Here is a 20,684-nt window from a genome sequence, read left to right as displayed (position 1 = left end):
GATCCTTGAGTTTTAAACACAAGGGAGTCCTCATTCCATTGAAGGACTATTTCACCTCTGTCAACATCAATCACAGCTCCTGCTGTGGCCAGGAAAGGTCTTCCTAGGATGATGGATTCATCCTCTTCCTTTCCAGTATCCAGGACTATGAGATCAGCAGGGATGTAAAGGCCTTCAACCTTTACTAATACGTCCTCTACTTGTCCATATGCCTGTTTTCTTGAACTGTCTGCCATCTCTAATGAGATTTTAGCAGCTTGCACCTCATAGATTCCCAGTTTCTCTATTACAGAGAGGGGCATGAGGTTTATCCCTGAACCAAGGTCACATAGAGCTTTAAAGATCATGGTGCCTATAGTACAAGGTGTTATGAACTTTCCAGGATACTGTCTCTTCTGAGGCAATGTCAGTTGATCCAGATCACTTAGTTCATTGATGAATAGGGGAGGTTCAACTTCCCAAGTATCAATGCCAAATAATTTGGCATTCAGCTTCATGATTGCACCAAGAAACTTGGCAGTTTGCTCTTCAGTAACATCCTCATTCTCTTCAGAAGAGGAGTACTCATCAGAGCTCATGAAGGGCATAAGGAGGTTCAATGGAATCTCTATGGTCTCTAGATGAGCCTCAGAGTCCTTTGGTTCCTCAGAGGGAAGCTCCTTATTGATCACTGGATGTCCCAGGAGGTCTTCCTCCTTGGGATTCACGTCCTCCACTCCCTCATTGGGTTCGGCCATGGTGCTTATGTCAATGGCCTTGCACTCTCCTTTTGGATTCTCTTCTGTATTGCTTAGGAGAGTACTAGGAGGGATTTCAGTGATCCTTTTACTCAGCTGGCCCACTTGTGCTTCCAAATTTCTAATGGAAGACCTTGTTTCATTCATGAAACTTACAGTGGCCTTGGACAGATCAGAGACTAAGTTTGCTAAATTAGAAGTATTTTGTTCAGAGTTCTCTGTCTGTTGCTGAGTTGATGATGGAAAAGGCTTGCTATTGCTAAACCTGTTTCTTCCACCATTATTAAAGCCTTGTTGAGGCTTTTGATCCTTCCATGAGAAATTTGGATGATTTCTCCATGTTGAGTTATAGGTGTTTCCATAAGGTTCACCTAAGTAATTTACCTCTGCTATTGCAGGGTTCTCAGGATCATAGGCTTCTTCTTCAGAAGATGCCTCTTGAGTACTGTTGGATGCAGCTTGCATTCCATTCAGACTCTGAGAGATCATATTGACTTGCTGAGTCAATATTTTATTCTGAGCCAATATGGCATTCAGAGTATCAACCTCAAGAACTCCCTTCTTCATAGGCGTCCCATTATTCACAGGATTCCTTTCAGAAGTGTACATGAACTGGTTATTAGCAACCATGTCAATGAGTTCTTGAGCTTCTGCAGGCGTTTTCTTTAGGTGAATGGATCCACCTGCAAAAGTGTACAGTGACATTTTTGATAGCTCAGATAAACCATCATAGAATATATCCAGGATGGTCCATTCTGAAAGCATGTCAGAAGGACACTTTTTGGTCAACTGTTTGTATCTTTCCCAAGCTTCATAGAGGGATTCACCTTCTTTCTATCTGAAGGTTTGAACATCAGCTCTAAGCTTGCACAGCTTTTGAGGAGGAAAGTACTTGGCTAAGAAAGCCGTGACCAGCTTATCCCAAGAGTTCAGGCTGTCTTTGGGTTGAGAATCCAACCATAATCTAGCTCTGTCTCTTACAGCAAAAGGGAAAAGTATGAGCCTGTAGACTTCAGGATCTACTCCATTAGTCTTAACAGTATCACATATCTGCAAGAATTCAGTTAAGAACTGAAAAGGATCTTCAGATGGAAGTCCATGAAACTTGCAATTCTGCTGCATCAGAGAAACTAATTGAGGTTTCAGCTCAAAGTTGTTTGCTCCAATGGCAGGAATGGAGATGCTTCTTCCATGTAAATTGGAATTAGGTGCAGTAAAGTCACCAAGCATCTTCCTTACATTATTATTATTTTCGGCTGCCATCTCCTCTTCTTGTTCGAAAATTTCTGAAAGGTTTTCTCTGGATTGTTGTAATTTAGCTCTCTTAGTTTCCTTTTCAGAGTCCTTTCAGGTTCTGGATCTGCTTCAACAAGAATATTCTTGTCCTTGCTCCTGCTCATATGACAAAGAAGAGGGCACAGAAAATAATAATAATAATAATATGGATCCTTTATACCACAGTATAGAGATCCCTGTGTGAGTAGAAGAAGAAGGGGAGACAAAGAATGTAATATAATGGAAGAAACACAACTGTGAAGATGGCAGAGATGTGAGATGAGATGTTAGTAGATGAATAAATAAATAGAATAAGATGAGAGAGAAGGAATTTTCGAAAATAGTTTTTTGAAAAAGAGTTAGTGACTTTTGAAAATAGTTTTTGAAAAATGTTAGTAATTTTCGAAAATTAAGATTTAAAAATTAAAAATTAAAATAATTAATAAATTGAAAAGAAATTTTGAAAAAGGGGGAAGATATTTTTGAAAATGAGGGAGAGAGAGTTAGTTAGGTAGTTTTGAAAAAGTTAAGAAACAAACAAAAAGTTAGTTAGTTAGTTGAAACAAATTTTGAAAAGATAAGAAGTTAGGAGGTTAGAAAAGATATTTTGAAATTAGATTTTTGAAAAAGATAAGATGAGAAGCTATTTTTGAAAAGATATGATAGAAATTAGTTTTTGAAAAAAGATTTGATTTTTTTTTAAAATCACAATTAATGACTTGATTCATAAGAAATCACAAGATATGATTCTAAAACTTAAAGTTTGAATCTTTCTTAACAAGCAAGTAACAAACTTCAAATTTTTGAATCAAAACATTAATTGATTATGTTATTTTTGAAAATTTGATATAAAAATAAGAAAAAGATTTTTGAAAAATATTTTTGGAATTTTCAAAAATAACTAAGAAATTTGAAAATGATTTGATTTTTGAAAAAGATTTTGAAAAAGATGAGATTTTTAAATTGAAAATTTGATTTGACTCATAAAAACAACTAGATTTTAAAAATTTTTGAAAAAGTCAAATCTAATTTTCGAAATTTTAAGAGAGAAAAAGGAAAAGATATTTTTTTGATTTTTGAATTTTTATGATGAGAGAGAAAAACAAGAAAAATGATGCAATGCATGAGAGTTATGGATCAAAACAATGAATGCATGCAAGAATGCTATGAATGTCAAGATGAACACCAAGAACACTATGAATGTCAAGATGAACACCAAGAACATATTTTTGAAAAATTTTTAATGCAAGGAAAACATGCAAGACACCAAACTTAGAATTCTTTAATGCTTAGACACTACGAATTCAAGAATGCATATGAAAAACAAGAAAAGGCACAAAACATGTAAATGCAAAGATCAAACAAGAAGACTTACCAAGAACAACTTGAAGATCATGAAGAACACTATGAATGCATGAAATTTTCGAAAAAAATGCAAGATGCACATGCAATTGACACCAAACTTATAACATGACACATGACTCAAACAAGAAACACAAAAAATATTTTTGATTTTTATGATTTTCTAATTTTTTTGGATTTTTATTTTATATTTTTCGAAAATTATTTAGAAAAGAGAAAAATAAGGATTCCAAAATTTTTAATATGAATTCCAGGAATCTTATGCTCTAAATCTCCAATCAAAGGGTCAGGCATGGCTTAATAGCCAGCCAAGCTTTAGTATGTAACTCAGACATGACACGCCTGACATTCCTTACATTCAACAGCCAATTGGCTAAGAAAGATAAAGAAGCTCTTCTCTTAAGTATAAGAATTGAGACATGGCTTTACAGCCAGCCAGGCTTCGACATGCTTCATGAAACACTAGAATTCATTCTTAAAAATTCTGAAGCCATAGAATAATTTATTTTTGAAAACATTTTTATTTTAAAATAAATTTTTTTTTTCGAAAACAAAGGAAGAATGTTTGAAAGATTTTTGAAAAATTTTTGAAAATAAAACAAAAAGAAGATTACCTAATCTGAGCAACAAGATGAACCGTCAGTTGTCCAAACACGAACAATCCCCGGCAACGGCGCCAAAAACTTGGTGCACGAAATTGTGATGTCCAGGCTCAAACTATTCCTGGCACGTGAGCAACTTGGTACGCGTAATCGTGATTACACATTCATAATTTGTCACAACTTCGATACAACTAACCAGCAAGTGCACTGGGTCGTCCAAGTAATACCTTACGTGAGTAAGGGTCGAATCCCACGGAGATTATTGGTATGAAGCAAGCTATGGTCACCTTGCAAATCTCAGTCAGGCGGATATAAAATAATCATAGAGTTTTCGAATAATAAATAATAGAATAGGGATAGAGGTACTCATGTAAATCATTGGTAGGAATTTCAGATAAGCGAATGGAGATGCTTTTCGTTCCTCTGAACCTCTGCTTTCCTGCTATCTTCATCCAATCAGTCTCACTCCTTTCCATGGCTGGCTTTATGTGATACATCACCACTGTCAATGGCTACTTTCGGTCATCTCTCGGGAAAATGATCCAATGCCCTGTCACGGCACGGCTAATCGTCTGGAGGCATCACCCTTGCCAATGGCTTCATCTTATCCTCTCAGTGAGTAATATGCTCACGCACCCTGTCATGGCACGGCTATTCATCTGTCGGTTCTCGATCATGCTGGAATAGGATTTACTATCCTTTTGCGTCTGTCACTAACGCCCTACAATCGCGAGTTAGGAGCTCGTCACAGTCATTCAATCGTTGAATCCTACTCGGAATACCACAGACAAGGTTTAGACTTTCCGGATTCTCTTGAATGCCGCCATCATTCTAGCTTACGCCACGAAGATTCCGGTTAAGAGATCTAAGAGATATTCATTCTAGCTTATTTCATGTAGAACGGAAGTGTTTATCAGGCACGTGTTCATAGGGGAGATGGTGATGAGCGTCACACATAATCATCACCTTCATCACGTTCTTGGGTCCGAATGGATATCTTAGAAGTAAAATAAGATGAATTGAATAGAAAACAGTAGTACTTGCATTATTCTTTGAGGAACAGCAGAGCTCCACACCTTAATCTATGGAGTGTAGAAACTCGACCGTTGAAAATACATAAGTGAAGGTCCAGGCATGGCCGAGATGGCCAGCCCCCAAAACGTGATCAAAGGATCATAAGGTAATCCAAAGATGAACAATGGATTAAAACTGAGACCAAAGATTTCTAATACAATAGTAAGAGGTCCTATTTATAATAAACTAGCTACTAGGGTTTACATGAGTAAGTAATTGATGCATAAATCCACTTCCTGGGCCCACTTGGTGTGTATTTGGGCTAAGCTTGAGTGTTGCACGTGCAGAGGCCATTTGTGGAGTTGAACGCCAGGTTTTGATCAATTTCTGGCGTTCAACTCTGGTTTTGGATCCTTTTCTGGCGCTGGACGCCAGATTTGGGTAGAAAGCTGGCGTTGAACGCCAGTTTACGTCGTCTATTCTTGGCCAAAGTATGGACTATTATATATTGCTGGAAAGCCCTGGATGTCTAATTTCCAACGCAATTGGAAGCGCGCCATTTCGAGTTATGTAGCTCCAGAAAATCCATTTTGAGTGCAAGGCAGTCAGAATCCAACAGCATCAGCAGTCCTTCTTCAACCTCTGAATCTGATTTTTGCTCAAGTCCCTCAATTTCAGCCAGAAAGTACCTGAAATCACAGAAAAACACACAAACTCATAGTAAAGTTCAGAAATGTGAATTTAACATAAAAACTAATGAAAACATCCCTAAAAGTAACTAGATCCTACTAAAAACATACTAAAAACAATGCCAAAAAGCGTATAAATTATCCGCCCATCACAACACCAAACTTAAATTGTTGCTTGTCCCCAAGCAACTGAAAATCAAATAGGATAAAAAGAAGAGAATATACTATAAATTCCAAACTATCAATGAAACAGAGCTTCAATCATATGAGCGGGACTTATAGCTTTTTGCCTCTTGAATAGTTTTGGCATCTCACTTTATCCATTGAAGTTTAGAATGATTGGCATCTATAGGAACTTCAGATTTCGAATAGTGTTATTGACTCTCCTAGTTCAGTATGATGATTCTTGAACACAGCTTCTTTCATGAGTCTTGGCCGTGGCCCTAAGCACTTTGTTTTCCAGTATTACCACCGGATACATAAATGCCACAGACACATAATTGGGTGAACCTTTTCAGATTGTGACTCAGCTTTGCTAAAGTCCCCAATTAGAGGTGTCCAGGGTTCTTAAGCACACTCTTTTTTTGCTTTGGACCTTGACTTTAACCGCTCAGTCTCAAGTTTTCACTTGACACCTTCATGCCACAAGCACATGGTTAGGGATAGCTTGGTTTAGCCGCTTAGACCAGGATTTTATTCCTTTTTAGGCCCTCCTATCCACTGATGCTCAAAGCCTTTGGATCCTTTTTATTTGCCCTTGCCTTTTGGTTTTAAGGGTTATTGGCTTTTTGCTCTTGCCTTTTGGTTTTAAGAGCTTTGGCTTTTTCTGCTTGCTTTTTCTAATTTTTTTTTTCGCCTATTTTTTTTTTCTGCAAGCTTTGTTCTTTGCTGCTTTTTCTTACTTCAAGAATTATTTTTATGATTTTTTAGATTATCAAATAACATGTCTCCTAGTCATCATTCTTTCAAGAGCCAACATATTTAACATTCTTAAACAACAACTTCAAAAGACATATGCACTGTTCAAGCATACATTCAGAAAACAAGAAGCATTGTCACCACATCAATATAATTAAACTAAGTTCAAGGATAAATTCGAAACTCATGTACTTCTTGTTCTTTTGAATTAAAACATTTTTCATTTAAGAGAGGTGATGGATTCATAGGACATTCATAACTTTAAGACATAGTTACTACTAATGATCATGTAATGAAGACACAAACATAGATAAGCACTTAACATAGAAAACGAAAAACAGAAGAAATAAGAGCAAGAAATGAATCCACCTTAGTGATGGTGGCGTTTCCTTCTTGAGGAACCAATGATGTCTTTGAGCTCTTCTATGTCTCTTCCTTGTCTTTGTTGCTCCTCCTTCATTGCTTTTAGATCTTCTCTGATTTCATGAAGGATGATGGAGTGCTCTTGATGTTCCACCCTTAGTTGCTTCCAATAATTGTGTGGAAGAAAATGTATCCCCTGAGGTATCTCAGGGATCTCTTGATTTGCAGTCAAATGTTCTACCACTGAGCTATGGACCCTTTATGGAAGCTTTTGTCTTCCCTTTCCTCTTTCTAGAGGTTTCTTTGGCGTTAGGTCCCATCAATGGTTATGGAAAAAACAAAAAAGCTATGCTTTTACCACACCAAACTTAGAATGTTGCTCGCCCTCGAGCAAAAAGAAGAAAGAATAGAAGAAGAAGAAGAAGATATGGAGAAGATGGAGGGAGGTGTGTATTCGGCCATATGGGTGGGATTGGGTGGGAGAGAGATGTTGAATTTTGAAGGTAGTGGGTGTATGGATGTGAGTGGTAAATGGAAAACAGAAGGGATGATCATGAATGGGAAGAGAGATGATGAGGTAGGTGGGGATCCTGTGGGGTCCACAGATCCTGAGGTGTCAAGGCATTTACATCCCTGCACCAATTTAGGCATGTAAAATGCCCTTGCACACAACTCTGGGCGTTCAGCGCCAGGTTGGTGCCCATTTTGGGCGTTCAATGCCCCTTTGCTGCCATTTCTGGCGTTGAACGCCAGAACCATGCTTGTTCTGGGCGTTCAGCGCCAGGATGCTGCCCATTCTGGGCGTTCAGCGCCAGGACCATGTTCTGTTCTGGCGTTTGAACGCCAGACAGATGCTCCTCCAGGGTGTGATTTTTCTTCTGCTGTTTTTGATTCTGTTTTTGATTTTTTTGTTTATTTTGTGACTCCACATGATCATGAACCTATAAAGATATATAACTAAGAAAAATATAGTTAGATAAATAAACATTGGGTTGCCTCTCAACAAGCGCTTCTTTAATGTCAATAGCTTGACAGTGGGCTCTCATGGAGCCTCACAGATGTGCAGAGCTTTGTTGAGACTCTCCAACACCAAACTTAGAGTTTGGATATGGGAGTTGAACACCAAACTTAGAGTTTGGTTGTGGCCTCCCAACACCAAACTTAGAGTTTGACTGTGGGGGCTCTGGTTGACTCTGCTTTGAGAGAAGCTTTTTCTGCTTCCTCTCCATGGTTGCAGAGGGAGATCCTTGAGTTTTAAACACAAGGGAGTCCTCATTCCATTGAAGGACTATTTCACCTCTGTCAACATCAATCACAGCTCCTGCTGTGGCCAGGAAAGGTCTTCCTAGGATGATGGATTCATCCTCTTCCTTTCCAGTATCCAGGACTATGAGATCAGCAGGGATGTAAAGGCCTTCAACCTTTACTAATACGTCCTCTACTTGTCCATATGCCTGTTTTCTTGAACTGTCTGCCATCTCTAATGAGATTTTAGCAGCTTGCACCTCATAGATTCCCAGTTTCTCTATTACAGAGAGGGGCATGAGGTTTATCCCTGAACCAAGGTCACATAGAGCTTTAAAGATCATGGTGCCTATAGTACAAGGTGTTATGAACTTTCCAGGATCCTGTCTCTTCTGAGGCAATGTCAGTTGATCCAGATCACTTAGTTCATTGATGAATAGGGGAGGTTCAACTTCCCAAGTATCAATGCCAAATAATTTGGCATTCAGCTTCATGATTGCACCAAGAAACTTGGCAGTTTGCTCTTCAGTAACATCCTCATTCTCTTCAGAAGAGGAGTACTCATCAGAGCTCATGAAGGGCATAAGGAGGTTCAATGGAATCTCTATGGTCTCTAGATGAGCCTCAGAGTCCTTTGGTTCCTCAGAGGGAAGCTCCTTATTGATCACTGGATGTCCCAGGAGGTCTTCCTCCTTGGGATTCACGTCCTCCACTCCCTCATTGGGTTCGGCCATGGTGCTTATGTCAATGGCCTTGCACTCTCCTTTTGGATTCTCTTCTGTATTGCTTAGGAGAGTACTAGGAGGGATTTCAGTGATCCTTTTACTCAGCTGGCCCACTTGTGCTTCCAAATTTCTAATGGAAGACCTTGTTTCATTCATGAAACTTACAGTGGCCTTGGACAGATCAGAGACTAAGTTTGCTAAATTAGAAGTATTTTGTTCAGAGTTCTCTGTCTGTTGCTGAGTTGATGATGGAAAAGGCTTGCTATTGCTAAACCTGTTTCTTCCACCATTATTAAAGCCTTGTTGAGGCTTTTGATCCTTCCATGAGAAATTTGGATGATTTCTCCATGTTGAGTTATAGGTGTTTCCATAAGGTTCACCTAAGTAATTTACCTCTGCTATTGCAGGGTTCTCAGGATCATAGGCTTCTTCTTCAGAAGATGCCTCTTGAGTACTGTTGGATGCAGCTTGCATTCCATTCAGACTCTGAGAGATCATATTGACTTGCTGAGTCAATATTTTATTCTGAGCCAATATGGCATTCAGAGTATCAACCTCAAGAACTCCCTTCTTCATAGGCGTCCCATTATTCACAGGATTCCTTTCAGAAGTGTACATGAACTGGTTATTAGCAACCATGTCAATGAGTTCTTGAGCTTCTGCAGGCGTTTTCTTTAGGTGAATGGATCCACCTGCAAAAGTGTACAGTGACATTTTTGATAGCTCAGATAAACCATCATAGAATATATCCAGGATGGTCCATTCTGAAAGCATGTCAGAAGGACACTTTTTGGTCAACTGTTTGTATCTTTCCCAAGCTTCATAGAGGGATTCACCTTCTTTCTATCTGAAGGTTTGAACATCAGCTCTAAGCTTGCACAGCTTTTGAGGAGGAAAGTACTTGGCTAAGAAAGCCGTGACCAGCTTATCCCAAGAGTTCAGGCTGTCTTTGGGTTGAGAATCCAACCATAATCTAGCTCTGTCTCTTACAGCAAAAGGGAAAAGTATGAGCCTGTAGACTTCAGGATCTACTCCATTAGTCTTAACAGTATCACATATCTGCAAGAATTCAGTTAAGAACTGAAAAGGATCTTCAGATGGAAGTCCATGAAACTTGCAGTTCTGCTGCATCAGAGAAACTAATTGAGGTTTCAGCTCAAAGTTGTTTGCTCCAATGGCAGGAATGGAGATGCTTCTTCCATGTAAATTGGAATTAGGTGCAGTAAAGTCACCAAGCATCTTCCTTACATTATTATTATTTTCGGCTGCCATCTCCTCTTCCTGTTCGAAAATTTCTGAAAGGTTTTCTCTGGATTGTTGTAATTTAGCTCTCTTAGTTTCCTTTTCAGAGTCCTTTCAGGTTCTGGATCTGCTTCAACAAGAATATTCTTGTCCTTGCTCCTGCTCATATGACAAAGAAGAGGGCACAGAAAATAATAATAATAATAATATGGATCCTTTATACCACAGTATAGAGATCCCTGTGTGAGTAGAAGAAGAAGGGGAGACAAAGAATGTAATATAATGGAAGAAACACAACTGTGAAGATGGCAGAGATGTGAGATGAGATGTTAGTAGATGAATAAATAAATAGAATAAGATGAGAGAGAAGGAATTTTCGAAAATAGTTTTTTGAAAAAGAGTTAGTGACTTTTGAAAATAGTTTTTGAAAAATGTTAGTAATTTTCGAAAATTAAGATTTAAAAATTAAAAATTAAAATAATTAATAAATTGAAAAGAAATTTTGAAAAAGGGGGAAGATATTTTTGAAAATGAGGGAGAGAGAGTTAGTTAGGTAGTTTTGAAAAAGTTAAGAAACAAACAAAAAGTTAGTTAGTTAGTTGAAACAAATTTTGAAAAGATAAGAAGTTAGGAGGTTAGAAAAGATATTTTGAAATTAGATTTTTGAAAAAGATAAGATGAGAAGCTATTTTTGAAAAGATATGATAGAAATTAGTTTTTGAAAAAAGATTTGATTTTTTTTTAAAATCACAATTAATGACTTGATTCATAAGAAATCACAAGATATGATTCTAAAACTTAAAGTTTGAATCTTTCTTAACAAGCAAGTAACAAACTTCAAATTTTTGAATCAAAACATTAATTGATTATGTTATTTTTGAAAATTTGATATAAAAATAAGAAAAAGATTTTTGAAAAATATTTTTGGAATTTTCAAAAATAACTAAGAAATTTGAAAATGATTTGATTTTTGAAAAAGATTTTGAAAAAGATGAGATTTTTAAATTGAAAATTTGATTTGACTCATAAAAACAACTAGATTTTAAAAATTTTTGAAAAAGTCAAATCTAATTTTCGAAATTTTAAGAGAGAAAAAGGAAAAGATATTTTTTTGATTTTTGAATTTTTATGATGAGAGAGAAAAACAAGAAAAATGATGCAATGCATGAGAGTTATGGATCAAAACAATGAATGCATGCAAGAATGCTATGAATGTCAAGATGAACACCAAGAACACTATGAATGTCAAGATGAACACCAAGAACATATTTTTGAAAAATTTTTAATGCAAGGAAAACATGCAAGACACCAAACTTAGAATTCTTTAATGCTTAGACACTACGAATTCAAGAATGCATATGAAAAACAAGAAAAGGCACAAAACATGTAAATGCAAAGATCAAACAAGAAGACTTACCAAGAACAACTTGAAGATCATGAAGAACACTATGAATGCATGAAATTTTCGAAAAAAATGCAAGATGCACATGCAATTGACACCAAACTTATAACATGACACATGACTCAAACAAGAAACACAAAAAATATTTTTGATTTTTATGATTTTCTAATTTTTTTGGATTTTTATTTTATATTTTTCGAAAATTATTTAGAAAAGAGAAAAATAAGGATTCCAAAATTTTTAATATGAATTCCAGGAATCTTATGCTCTAAATCTCCAATCAAAGGGTCAGGCATGGCTTAATAGCCAGCCAAGCTTTAGTATGTAACTCAGACATGACACGCCTGACATTCCTTACATTCAACAGCCAATTGGCTAAGAAAGATAAAGAAGCTCTTCTCTTAAGTATAAGAATTGAGACATGGCTTTACAGCCAGCCAGGCTTCGACATGCTTCATGAAACACTAGAATTCATTCTTAAAAATTCTGAAGCCATAGAATAATTTATTTTTGAAAACATTTTTATTTTAAAATAAATTTTTTTTTTCGAAAACAAAGGAAGAATGTTTGAAAGATTTTTGAAAAATTTTTGAAAATAAAACAAAAAGAAGATTACCTAATCTGAGCAACAAGATGAACCGTCAGTTGTCCAAACACGAACAATCCCCGGCAACGGCGCCAAAAACTTGGTGCACGAAATTGTGATGTCCAGGCTCAAACTATTCCTGGCACGTGAGCAACTTGGTACGCGTAATCGTGATTACACATTCATAATTTGTCACAACTTCGATACAACTAACCAGCAAGTGCACTGGGTCGTCCAAGTAATACCTTACGTGAGTAAGGGTCGAATCCCACGGAGATTATTGGTATGAAGCAAGCTATGGTCACCTTGCAAATCTCAGTCAGGCGGATATAAAATAATCATAGAGTTTTCGAATAATAAATAATAGAATAGGGATAGAGGTACTCATGTAAATCATTGGTAGGAATTTCAGATAAGCGAATGGAGATGCTTTTCGTTCCTCTGAACCTCTGCTTTCCTGCTATCTTCATCCAATCAGTCTCACTCCTTTCCATGGCTGGCTTTATGTGATACATCACCACTGTCAATGGCTACTTTCGGTCATCTCTCGGGAAAATGATCCAATGCCCTGTCACGGCACGGCTAATCGTCTGGAGGCATCACCCTTGCCAATGGCTTCATCTTATCCTCTCAGTGAGTAATATGCTCACGCACCCTGTCATGGCACGGCTATTCATCTGTCGGTTCTCGATCATGCTGGAATAGGATTTACTATCCTTTTGCGTCTGTCACTAACGCCCTACAATCGCGAGTTAGGAGCTCGTCACAGTCATTCAATCGTTGAATCCTACTCGGAATACCACAGACAAGGTTTAGACTTTCCGGATTCTCTTGAATGCCGCCATCATTCTAGCTTACACCACGAAGATTCCGGTTAAGAGATCTAAGAGATATTCATTCTAGCTTATTTCATGTAGAACGGAAGTGTTTATCAGGCACGTGTTCATAGGGGAGATGGTGATGAGCGTCACACATAATCATCACCTTCATCACGTTCTTGGGTCCGAATGGATATCTTAGAAGTAAAATAAGATGAATTGAATAGAAAACAGTAGTACTTGCATTATTCTTTGAGGAACAGCAGAGCTCCACACCTTAATCTATGGAGTGTAGAAACTCGACCGTTGAAAATACATAAGTGAAGGTCCAGGCATGGCCGAGATGGCCAGCCCCCAAAACGTGATCAAAGGATCATAAGGTAATCCAAAGATGAACAATGGATTAAAACTGAGACCAAAGATTTCTAATACAATAGTAAGAGGTCCTATTTATAATAAACTAGCTACTAGGGTTTACATGAGTAAGTAATTGATGCATAAATCCACTTCCTGGGCCCACTTGGTGTGTGTTTGGGCTAAGCTTGAGTGTTGCACGTGCAGAGGCCATTTGTGGAGTTGAACGCCAGGTTTTGATCAATTTCTGGCGTTCAACTCTGGTTTTGGATCCTTTTCTGGCGCTGGACGCCAGATTTGGGTAGAAAGCTGGCGTTGAACGCCAGTTTACGTCGTCTATTCTTGGCCAAAGTATGGACTATTATATATTGCTGGAAAGCCCTGGATGTCTAATTTCCAACGCAATTGGAAGCGCGCCATTTCGAGTTCTGTAGCTCTAGAAAATCCATTTTGAGTGCAGGGCAGTCAGAATCCAACAGCATCAGCAGTCCTTCTTCAACCTCTGAATCTGATTTTTGCTCAAGTCCCTCAATTTCAGCCAGAAAGTACCTGAAATCACAGAAAAACACACAAACTCATAGTAAAGTTCAGAAATGTGAATTTAACATAAAAACTAATGAAAACATCCCTAAAAGTAACTAGATCCTACTAAAAACATACTAAAAACAATGCCAAAAAGCGTATAAATTATCCGCCCATCACAACACCAAACTTAAATTGTTGCTTGTCCCCAAGCAACTGAAAATCAAATAGGATAAAAAGAAGAGAATATACTATAAATTCCAAACTATCAATGAAACAGAGCTTCAATCATATGAGCGGGACTTATAGCTTTTTGCCTCTTGAATAGTTTTGGCATCTCACTTTATCCATTGAAGTTTAGAATGATTGGCATCTATAGGAACTTCAGATTTCGAATAGTGTTATTGACTCTCCTAGTTCAGTATGATGATTCTTGAACACAGCTTCTTTCATGAGTCTTGGCCGTGGCCCTAAGCACTTTGTTTTCCAGTATTACCACCGGATACATAAATGCCACAGACACATAATTGGGTGAACCTTTTCAGATTGTGACTCAGCTTTGCTAAAGTCCCCAATTAGAGGTGTCCAGGGTTCTTAAGCACACTCTTTTTTTGCTTTGGACCTTGACTTTAACCGCTCAGTCTCAAGTTTTCACTTGACACCTTCATGCCACAAGCACATGGTTAGGGATAGCTTGGTTTAGCCGCTTAGACCAGGATTTTATTCCTTTTTAGGCCCTCCTATCCACTGATGCTCAAAGCCTTGGGATCCTTTTTATTTGCCCTTGCCTTTTGGTTTTAAGGGTTATTGGCTTTTTGCTCTTGCCTTTTGGTTTTAAGAGCTTTGGCTTTTTCTGCTTGCTTTTTCTAATTTTTTTTTTTCGACTATTTTTTTTTTCTGCAAGCTTTGTTCTTTGCTGCTTTTTCTTGCTTCAAGAATTATTTTTATGATTTTTTAGATTATCAAATAACATGTCTCCTAGTCATCATTCTTTCAAGAGCCAACATATTTAACATTCTTAAACAACAACTTCAAAAGACATATGCACTGTTCAAGCATACATTCAGAAAATAAGAAGCATTGTCACCACATCAATATAATTAAACTAAGTTCAAGGATAAATTCGAAACTCATGTACTTCTTGTTCTTTTGAATTAAAACATTTTTCATTTAAGAGAGGTGATGGATTCATAGGACATTCATAACTTTAAGACATAGTTACTACTAATGATCATGTAATGAAGACACAAACATAGATAAGCACTTAACATAGAAAACGAAAAACAGAAGAAATAAGAGCAAGAAATGAATCCACCTTAGTGATGGTGGCGTTTCCTTCTTGAGGAACCAATGATGTCTTTGAGCTCTTCTATGTCTCTTCCTTGTCTTTGTTGCTCCTCCTTCATTGCTTTTAGATCTTCTCTGATTTCATGAAGGATGATGGAGTGCTCTTGATGTTCCACCCTTAGTTGCTTCCAATAATTGTGTGGAAGAAAATGTATCCCCTGAGGTATCTCAGAGATCTCTTGATTTGCAGTCAAATGTTCTACCACTGAGCTATGGACCCTTTATGGAAGCTTTTGTCTTCCCTTTCCTCTTTCTAGAGGTTTCTTTGGCCTTATGTCCCATCAATGGTTATGGAAAAAACAAAAAAGCTATGCTTTTACCACACCAAACTTAGAATGTTGCTCGCCCTCGAGCAAAAAGAAGAAAGAATAGAAGAAGAAGAAGAAGATATGGAGAAGATGGAGGGAGGTGTGTATTCGGCCATATGGGTGGGATTGGGTGGGAGAGAGATGTTGAATTTTGAAGGTAGTGGGTGTATGGATGTGAGTGGTAAATGGAAAACAGAAGGGATGATCATGAATGGGAAGAGAGATGATGAGGTAGGTGGGGATCCTGTGGGGTCCACAGATCCTGAGGTGTCAAGGCATTTACATCCCTGCACCAATTTAGGCATGTAAAATGCCCTTGCACACAACTCTGGGCGTTCAGCGCCAGGTTGGTGCCCATTTTGGGCGTTCAATGCCCCTTTGCTGCCATTTCTGGCGTTGAACGCCAGAACCATGCTTGTTCTGGGCGTTCAGCGCCAGGATGCTGCCCATTCTGGGCGTTCAGCGCCAGGACCATGTTCTGTTCTGGCGTTTGAACGCCAGACAGATGCTCCTCCAGGGTGTGATTTTTCTTCTGCTGTTTTTGATTCTGTTTTTGATTTTTTTGTTTATTTTGTGACTCCACATGATCATGAACCTATAAAGATATATAACTAAGAAAAATATAGTTAGATAAATAAACATTGGGTTGCCTCTCAACAAGCGCTTCTTTAATGTCAATAGCTTGACAGTGGGCTCTCATGGAGCCTCACAGATGTGCAGAGCTTTGTTGAGACTCTCCAACACCAAACTTAGAGTTTGGATATGGGAGTTGAACACCAAACTTAGAGTTTGGTTGTGGCCTCCCAACACCAAACTTAGAGTTTGACTGTGGGGGCTCTGGTTGACTCTGCTTTGAGAGAAGCTTTTTCTGCTTCCTCTCCATGGTTGCAGAGGGAGATCCTTGAGTTTTAAACACAAGGGAGTCCTCATTCCATTGAAGGACTATTTCACCTCTGTCAACATCAATCACAGCTCCTGCTGTGGCCAGGAAAGGTCTTCCTAGGATGATGGATTCATCCTCTTCCTTTCCAGTATCCAGGACTATGAGATCAGCAGGGATGTAAAGGCCTTCAACCTTTACTAATACGTCCTCTACTTGTCCATATGCCTGTTTTCTTGAACTGTCTGCCATCTCTAATGAGATTTTAGCAGCTTGCACCTCATAGATTCCCAGTTTCTCTATTACAGAGAGGGGCATGAGGTTTATACCTGAACCAAGATCACATAGAGCTTTAAAGATCATGGTGCCTATAGTACAAGGTGTTATGAACTTTCCAGGATCCTGTCTCTTCTGAGGCAATGTCAGTTGATCCAGATCACTTAGTTCATTGATGAATAGGGGAGGTTCAACTTCCCAAGTATCAATGCCAAATAATTTGGCATTCAGCTTCATGATTGCACCAAGAAACTTGGCAGTTTGCTCTTCAGTAACATCCTCATTCTCTTCAGAAGAGGAGTACTCATCAGAGCTCATGAAGGGCATAAGGAGGTTCAATGGAATCTCTATGGTCTCTAGATGAGCCTCAGAGTCCTTTGGTTCCTCAGAGGGAAGCTCCTTATTGATCACTGGATGTCCCAGGAGGTCTTCCTCCTTGGGATTCACGTCCTCCACTCCCTCATTGGGTTCGGCCATGGTGCTTATGTCAATGGCCTTGCACTCTCCTTTTGGATTCTCTTCTGTATTGCTTAGGAGAGTACTAGGAGGGATTTCAGTGATCCTTTTACTTAGCTGGCCCACTTGTGCTTCCAAATTTCTAATGGAAGACCTTGTTTCATTCATGAAACTTACAGTGGCCTTGGACAGATCAGAGACTAAGTTTGCTAAATTAGAAGTATTTTGTTCAGAGTTCTCTGTCTGTTGCTGAGTTGATGATGGAAAAGGCTTGCTATTGCTAAACCTGTTTCTTCCACCATTATTAAAGCCTTGTTGAGGCTTTTGATCCTTCCATGAGAAATTTGGATGATTTCTCCATGTTGAGTTATAGGTGTTTCCATAAGGTTCACCTAAGTAATTTACCTCTGCTATTGCAGGGTTCTCAGGATCATAGGCTTCTTCTTCAGAAGATGCCTCTTGAGTACTGTTGGATGCAGCTTGCATTCCATTCAGACTCTGAGAGATCATATTGACTTGCTGAGTCAATATTTTATTCTGAGCCAATATGGCATTCAGAGTATCAACCTCAAGAACTCCCTTCTTCATAGGCGTCCCATTATTCACAGGATTCCTTTCAGAAGTGTACATGAACTGGTTATTAGCAACCATGTCAATGAGTTCTTGAGCTTCTGCAGGCGTTTTCTTTAGGTGAATGGATCCACCTGCAAAAGTGTACAGTGACATTTTTGATAGCTCAGATAAACCATCATAGAATATATCCAGGATGGTCCATTCTGAAAGCATGTCAGAAGGACACTTTTTGGTCAACTGTTTGTATCTTTCCCAAGCTTCATAGAGGGATTCACCTTCTTTCTATCTGAAGGTTTGAACATCAGCTCTAAGCTTGCACAGCTTTTGAGGAGGAAAGTACTTGGCTAAGAAAGCCGTGACCAGCTTATCCCAAGAGTTCAGGCTGTCTTTGGGTTGAGAATCCAACCATAATCTAGCTCTGTCTCTTACAGCAAAAGGGAAAAGTATGAGCCTGTAGACTTTAGGATCTACTCCATTAGTCTTAACAGTATCACATATCTGCAAGAATTCAGTTAAGAACTGAAAAGGATCTTCAGATGGAAGTCCATGAAACTTGCAGTTCTGCTGCATCAGAGAAACTAATTGAGGTTTCAGCTCAAAGTTGTTTGCTCCAATGGCAGGAATGGAGATGCTTCTTCCATGTAAATTGGAATTAGGTGCAGTAAAGTCACCAAGCATCTTCCTTACATTATTATTATTTTCGGCTGCCATCTCCTCTTCCTGTTCGAAAATTTCTGAAAGGTTTTCTCTGGATTGTTGTAATTTAGCTCTCTTAGTTTCCTTTTCAGAGTCCTTTCAGGTTCTGGATCTGCTTCAACAAGAATATTCTTGTCCTTGCTCCTGCTCATATGACAAAGAAGAGGGCACAGAAAATAATAATAATAATAATATGGATCCTTTATACCACAGTATAGAGATCCCTGTGTGAGTAGAAGAAGAAGGGGAGACAAAGAATGTAATATAATGGAAGAAACACAACTGTGAAGATGGCAGAGATGTGAGATGAGATGTTAGTAGATGAATAAATAAATAGAATAAGATGAGAGAGAAGGAATTTTCGAAAATAGTTTTTTGAAAAAGAGTTAGTGACTTTTGAAAATAGTTTTTGAAAAATGTTAGTAATTTTCGAAAATTAAGATTTAAAAATTAAAAATTAAAATAATTAATAAATTGAAAAGAAATTTTGAAAAAGGGGGAAGATATTTTTGAAAATGAGGGAGAGAGAGTTAGTTAGGTAGTTTTGAAAAAGTTAAGAAACAAACAAAAAGTTAGTTAGTTAGTTGAAACAAATTTTGAAAAGATAAGAAGTTAGGAGGTTAGAAAAGATATTTTGAAATTAGATTTTTGAAAAAGATAAGATGAGAAGCTATTTTTGAAAAGATATGATAGAAATTAGTTTTTGAAAAAAGATTTGATTTTTTTTTAAAATCACAATTAATGACTTGATTCATAAGAAATCACAAGATATGATTCTAAAACTTAAAGTTTGAATCTTTCTTAACAAGCAAGTAACAAACTTCAAATTTTTGAATCAAAACATTAATTGATTATGTTATTTTTGAAAATTTGATATAAAAATAAGAAAAAGATTTTTGAAAAATATTTTTGGAATTTTCAAAAATAACTAAGAAATTTGAAAATGATTTGATTTTTGAAAAAGATTTTGAAAAAGATGAGATTTTTAAATTGAAAATTTGATTTGACTCATAAAAACAACTAGATTTTAAAAATTTTTGAAAAAGTCAAATCTAATTTTCGAAATTTTAAGAGAGAAAAAGGAAAAGATATTTTTTTGATTTTTGAATTTTTATGATGAGAGAGAAAAACAAGAAAAATGATGCAATGCATGAGAGTTATGGATCAAAACAATGAATGCATGCAAGAATGCTATGAATGTCAAGATGAACACCAAGAACACTATGAATGTCAAGATGAACACCAAGAACATATTTTTGAAAAATTTTTAATGCAAGGAAAACATGCAAGACACCAAACTTAGAATTCTTTAATGCTTAGACACTACGAATTCAAGAATGCATATGAAAAACAAGAAAAGGCACAAAACATGTAAATGCAAAGATCAAACAAGAAGACTTACCAAGAACAACTTGAAGATCATGAAGAACACTATGAATGCATGAAATTTTCGAAAAAAATGCAAGATGCACATGCAATTGACACCAAACTTATAACATGACACATGACTCAAACAAGAAACACAAAAAATATTTTTGATTTTTATGATTTTCTAATTTTTTTGGATTTTTATTTTATATTTTTCGAAAATTATTTAGAAAAGAGAAAAATAAGGATTCCAAAATTTTTAATATGAATTCCAGGAATCTTATGCTCTAAATCTCCAATCAAAGGGTCAGGCATGGCTTAATAGCCAGCCAAGCTTTAGTATGTAACTCAGACATGACACGCCTGACATTCCTTACATTCAACAGCCAATTGGCTAAAAAAGATAAAGAAGCTCTTCTCTTAAGTATAAGAATTGAGACATGGCTTTACAGCCAGCCAGGCTTCGACATGCTTCATGAAACACTAGAATTCATTCTTAAAAATTCTGAAGCCATAGAATAATTTATTTTTGAAAACATTTTTATTTTAAAATAAATTTTTTTTTTCGAAAACAAAGGAAGAATGTTTGAAAGATTTTTGAAAAATTTTTGAAAATAAAACAAAAAGAAGATTACCTAATCTGAGCAACAAGATGAACCGTCAGTTGTCCAAACACGAACAATCCCCGGCAACGGCGCCAAAAACTTGGTGCACGAAATTTTGATGTCCAGGCTCAAACTATTCCTGGCACGTGAGCAACTTGGTACGCGTAATCATGATTACACATTCATAATTTGTCACAACTTCGATACAACTAACCAGCAAGTGCACTGGGTCGTCCAAGTAATACCTTACGTGAGTAAGGGTCGAATCCCACGGAGATTATTGGTATGAAGCAAGCTATGGTCACCTTGCAAATCTCAGTC

General features: G+C 37.3%; 3 non-coding genes across 3 annotated transcripts; all 3 read left to right on the top strand.

Annotated features, from left to right (window-relative positions):
- Positions 1-1,496: 1,496 nt before the first annotated feature.
- LOC148577380 (small nucleolar RNA R71) lies at positions 1,497-1,604 on the top strand. The gene has a single exon (XR_015904072.1). It is a non-coding gene; the product is annotated as a small nucleolar RNA R71 (small nucleolar RNA).
- Positions 1,605-9,698: 8,094 nt separating this feature from the next.
- Positions 9,699-9,806, top strand: LOC148577379 (small nucleolar RNA R71). Its single transcript, XR_015904071.1, has one exon. It is a non-coding gene; the product is annotated as a small nucleolar RNA R71 (small nucleolar RNA).
- An 8,095-nt stretch (positions 9,807-17,901) lies between these two features.
- On the top strand, positions 17,902-18,009 carry LOC148577378 (small nucleolar RNA R71). The gene has a single exon (XR_015904070.1). It is a non-coding gene; the product is annotated as a small nucleolar RNA R71 (small nucleolar RNA).
- The last annotated feature ends 2,675 nt before the right edge of the window (positions 18,010-20,684 follow it).

Source organism: Arachis ipaensis, chromosome B1, assembly GCF_059453495.1.
Source record: "Arachis ipaensis isolate K30076 ecotype BB chromosome B1, ASM5945349v1, whole genome shotgun sequence".
Lineage (NCBI taxonomy): Eukaryota > Viridiplantae > Streptophyta > Magnoliopsida > Fabales > Fabaceae > Arachis > Arachis ipaensis.
The sequence above is the reverse complement of the archived record's forward strand: the minus strand, read 5'-3'. Positions and strand labels throughout refer to the sequence as shown.